The sequence below is a fragment of the Sorex araneus genome, chromosome 8 (assembly GCF_027595985.1).
Source record: "Sorex araneus isolate mSorAra2 chromosome 8, mSorAra2.pri, whole genome shotgun sequence".
Taxonomy (NCBI): Eukaryota; Metazoa; Chordata; class Mammalia; order Eulipotyphla; family Soricidae; genus Sorex; species Sorex araneus.
The window spans coordinates 46,227,168-46,232,909 of NC_073309.1; positions in this window are offsets into that span (position 1 = coordinate 46,227,168).

Sequence of the window (5,742 nt, forward strand, 5' to 3'; positions counted from 1 at the left end):
TCAAAGTCTTTATTTTCTTTCTTTTTTGAGGGGGGGGTTGCACACCTGGCAATGTGCAGGGGTTACTCCTGGCTCTAAGCTCAGGAAATACCCCTGGTGGTGCTCAGGGAACCATATGGGATGCTGAGGATGGAACCCAGGTCAGCCGCTTGCAAGGCAAATGCCCTACCCACTGTACTATTGCTGTAGCCTGAAGTATATATTTTTCTTTTTTTGGTTTTGGGCCACACTGGCTATGCTCTGGGCTTACTCCTGGCTCTGTGCTCAAGGATCACTCCTGGTAGGCTTGGGGACCATATGGCATGCCGGAGATTGAATGCTGGTCAGTTGTGTCTAAGGTAACCCACTATCTGTTGTGCTATCTCTCTGGCTCCATTAATTTATTATTTTACTTTATCTTTCTTGGGGGGCCACAATTCGCAGTACTTAGGGCTGACTTCTGGCTCTGTGCTCAGGGATCATTCATGGTGGGGCTCGGGGACCAGATGACTATACCTCTGGGCCTCTTGCCAGAAGTCTTAATTCTCCCATTAAAAAAAAAATTCCCAGGAGTCGGAGCAATAGTACAGTAGGTAGGAAGTTTGCCTAACACACAGCCAACCCAGGTTTGATCCCTAGCATCTCATATGGTCCCCCAAGCACCAGGAGAAATTCCTGAGTGCAGAGCCAGGAGTAACCCCTGAGCTGCTATCGCCGGATGTAACCCAAAGAGACAAAAAAAAAAATCTCGGGTTGGATTATAGTACAAGAGTACGTAGGGCATTACTTGCACATGGCTGACCTGAGTTCCATCCCCGACATCCCATATGGTCCCCTGAAAACAAAAAATTCTCAAATTGAAATGGAGAGATATTGGGGCTGGAATGATAGCACAGCAGGTAGGGTGTTTGCCTTGCACACAGCCAACCCGGGTTCGAATCCCAGCATTCCATATGGTCCCCGGAGCACTGCCAGGAGTAATTCCTGAGTACATGAGCCAGGAGTGACCCCTGTACATTGCCGGGTGTGACCCAAAAAGGAAAAAAAAAGAAAGAAATGGAGAGATATTATAGTAGGTAGGGTACTTGCTTTGCATGCAGCCAACCCAGGTTTGATCCCAGCATTTCGTTTGGTCTCCTGAATATTGCCAGCAGCCATTCCTGAGTGTAGACCCAGGAGTAAGCACTGAGTACTGGATGTGGTCCAAAACCTAAACCCAAACAAAAACAAAAATTCCCAGAGAGGACTGGGACCTGACTCAGGTGGTAGAGTGTATTCCATATGTGACAGGCCTTGAGTTTCTATTGTACTGATGCCATCTTCCATATTGTTGCCCCCTAAGTTCTATAGGAGTGACCCCCAGCCAAACAATAAAAAAATTTAACCTATAACATGTTATATATTTAAAATATAACAACGTGGGACCAAAGCAAGTACAAAGGGGATGGCCTTTGCCTTGCATGTGGCCGACCGGAGTTCAATCCCAAGCATCCCATATGGTCCCCCAAGAACCGCCAGGAATAATTGCTGAGTGCAGAGCCAGGGGTAACCTCTGAATATGGCTGGTGTCACCCTCCATAAAAAATCAAAACAGCAACAACAAATATAACAACATGAAAATATTACTTAGGCCAGAAAGATACTACAGGAATTAAGGTGCTTGCCTTGCACGCAGGTCACCCTGATTTGATCCCCAGCACCACATATTATCCCCCTAAACACTGCCAAGAGTGATCTCTAAGCATTGCCAAGTGTAGCCCTAAAACAAAAAATAGGGGGAGATTACCTAACTCCCCTTCAATGCATATCTGTACTGGGATAGTATAACCTTCTTTTCTTTTTTCTTTTTGATTCACACCCGACAATGCACAGGGGTTACTCCTGGCTCATGCACTCAGGAATTACCCCTGGCGGTGCTCAGGGGACCATATGGGATGCTGGGGATCGAACCCAGGTCGGCTGCGTGCAAGGCAAACACCCTACCCGATGAGCTATCGCTCCGGCCCGGGATAGTATAACCTTCTAATCCATCAAAAACAATGAGTTTCCACAAAAAGATGAAAAATAAGGGGATTCTTCATCTTCCAGATGGCTCAATGGGAGACCCACATTTGCCTTGCATTTGTGAGGCTCCCAGCACCACAAATAAAGGGGAATAAAGGAATGGCAGCTTCCTTGATGACAGGATTTCCTTGACTCCAGGGTTCAGGGCAGGATGGAGTACATGACAATCATTCTGTCCACTTACTGAGCACTCACTGTATACTTGGCCCTGGATTCCCCCCTCCCCCCATTTCATCTTTACCTCAACTTTATGCTGATGCTCTGATGGCATCCTTGTTTTGGAAGGGGCCACACCTGGCAGTGCTCAGGGTTACTCCTGGTTTAGCACTTAGGAATTACTCCTGGCAGTGCTTGGGGGACCATATGGGGTGCCAGGGATCGAACCTGGGTCAGTCTCTTTCAAGGCAAACAACCTATCTGCAGTACTATCTCTCCAACTCCATGACGCCCATTTTTCAGATGAGCAAATTGAGATCTGAGAGATCCAGGCACCAAGGTCACAGCTGAAAATCGTTACAGCTGGGACACCAAGAACTTGCCCATGATGCCTCCATCAATGCCCCATAGATAGGATGGGCCCTGGAAACCTTTCACAAATCTCCCACCCCTTCCAACACATACAAAGGTTAACAGGGTGTCTAGGAAGACAGTGAGAGCAGACACTCTTGACCAACGCCCTGATCCACTCCCAAATAGTAATCATCCCAGCAACAGCTCAGAGTTGAGAATTTACTGTCCTCGAGCCACTTTGGTAAACACTTTGTATATTAATTCATTAGGGTTTTGTTTGTTTTTAAAGACAGCCCATTGCCAGAGGGATTCTGGCAAATGATCTCCTTCCAAGGGGCAGACATTGAGGCACAGAGAGGGTAAGTGACTTGCCCAAGGTCACACAGCTAGGTGGTAGTGCTGCAGGGTTTGAGTGGGAGCAGCCCATGTGTACTCCTGCTCCCTGCAACATCACCCCTAAACCCATAGACAGTGTCATTTCGATTAATTGTGTAACTGAGTTAACTCCATTTTATGTAATTCTCCCAAGGGCAAGGTACAACTCCCTGTGTGCACCATTCCTTTGTAACAAGAGATACAGGCGCTGGACTGTGTGGACTCCAGCTCCCATGGGGTCTCCTCCAGCCTGGGGTATCCAGAAGAATCAGTGCACTCCTGCTGTGGGTCTCATCAATAGATTGCAGTCAGGGGATCCTGTAGAAACAGCTGGGATCCCCCTTCTCGTCCACATAGAGACCTTCTTCCCCACAGACAGTCTAATTCTCCCTTACACCAGAGAACTAACCATGGAGCAAAAAGTGCCACAGTGTTTTGTGGTTTTTTGGGTGTTTTTGTTTTTGGTTTTTTGGGACACACATAGTGATGCTCAGGGGTTACTCCTGTGTCTGCACTCAGGAATTACTCCTGGTGGTGCTTGGGGGGACCATATAGGATGCCAGGGATAGAACTCGGGTCGTCCACGTGCAAGGCAAATGCCCTACCCAGTGTACTATCTCTCTGGCCCAGAAACAACGCAGTTTTAATCAATGGACATCTCCCAGCAATTGTAATCAGTGGGAATCTCCCACGGGCCACAGGGCAGACTTTCAAGGGCCATGTGAACTTCTGCCCAGGAGGAGCCTCCCCAAGGATAGTCCAATCCCTTTTTTGATCTGTGAGCAAGTTGACAAAGGCAGGGGTGTATCTCATGCAGGGGCACTGTCTATAGCTGCTGTGAATCCCTTTGGCCACAGGATTCCCCTGTCCAAGGGTCTCAGTTGGGCAGCAGGACTTAGAGGAATGTAAACCCCACAGAGATGTAGCAGTCTACCCAGTACTGCAGCATAAGCTGCTCTGTAACCTGCCCTCCACTCAGGGCCCACTCAGCAGGGACATGTGAACTCTCAGGAGGCATGAAGACAGCCGCAGTCTGCTCTCTGCAAGTGTAACTAATGGTATAGGTTTTCCCAGTGCAAATTCCTTGCAGAGAGTGACCTTTTCCCCAATCTCAAGGCCAGTCTTCTGTGGGACTTTCCCAAGAGCAGTGTGAATCTCCCTCATATTCAGTGAACCCCACTGAGAAACTAATACTTTGCTCAGAGCCCTGGTGAACCACCCATATGGCATTGCCACAGATTCTCATGAGTAATACAAATGTCACCTGGCCAGTATCCACCCGTTACAGACCGGGACCGTTTTCTTCCTCACTGTGTGATCCCTAGTGGATACTGGAACCTCATCAAACGCTGCAACAGTCTTCCCTTCATCCCGTGTATTACTCCCTGCTACTCTCTATCCAGGGCAAATGCAAGGCAGAGAGTGTGAATGCACTGGACAGGTGCAGAGTTGAGGAGGTAAATCCCGCATTTGGGCAGCAGACATTTATTACTGGCAGGGCATATACCCCTACTCTGCACTCGCAGAACTTGAAAGAAAATCAGGGTCCCACCGAGTGCAGCTCTGAGCGGAAAACAGCTGTGAGCCCAAGAAGCGTTGCGCGTCTCCATCTCGTGCACCCCATCCCATTCCAGGGAGAAGGGGGAGACGCTGTCGGAAAAGTGCTCCATCCTATGTGTCAAAAAGGAGGTGACTTATCTCCAGGGTCCCCAAAGCCCCAGGTCGCGCGCGTGAACTACATTGCAGCGCGCGCCACCCCACAAGCGCGCGTTCTCCGTCCTCCCGGTGGCAACAGGGCTTTCCGCGGGGCCGCGCCAGACTTTCAGACACTGTTGATTGGTCCTTGTCCGGGCCACCCGACAGCCAATCAAGCTGGGGGAAGGTGACATCACTCGTTCTCCTCCCCTCCCCCCCACCCCAAACTTCCCTACTCCCGGCTACCGGCAGCAACAACCACGTGGGGGAGGGGTAAGAGAGTAGAACTCGGTGAGGTCATTGCGCCGCCCTGGCTATTGCTGATTGGCTGCTGGGCTCGCGGGTGGCGGTTGGCTGCTCCTCGCACCTCCCCCTCGTGCAGCTACCGCCGCCACTGAGAGGAGCTACCGGGGACGCCAGAGCTGGGAATCAGGGTGAGTCGGGGCCCCGGGTCTCAGATGCTCCTCATGTCCAGTGAGACTCACAAGAAACTGCCCTTCCCGACTTTTTCTCCTCTCCCGGATTCTTTGGTGCTCCAGGCACCCTGTTACATGGGAGTTGTAGTCTGTCTTGTGCTGTTAACTATGGGCGGGAGACGCAAGAAGACTACCATTCCCAGCAGGCATTGCGACCAGCTGGTCAACAAATGCACAAGCCACGCCTCTTAAGCCTGTTCATTGGAGAGCCTGCAGCTTAGTCCCTCCTTCTTGCATTTCGTTGGTTACTGTCCCCCACAGAGGCTGGGTTCCGGCATAGGGTATAATGCGACTGGATACTGTATTAGTCATTTGGCACTAAGGCAATCTGCAATTGGCAGACTATGTTGTCCATCACTTGTTGTAGGGCAGGGCTCTAGGTAGATCAGGCGGTCGTAGGCTCAGGTTAGTGTCGGTCCCAGAGGGAGGCCGGTCTTGGACTTTGGCCCCTCCCACTTGCGCTGCCGCGTGTGCCCGATTGGTCTTGTAGAATGTCGCTCGTCTTTAAGGGGCGGAGCTTACCAGGTTTCGAATATCTATTGGTCTAGGACGGCGCCGGTCAGCGGGGTTGTGGCCGTTGATTGGCTGACTGCTCCAGCTGTTGCAGGTCCATTCACCATTTTGTGTGTTGGAGTAAAAAAAA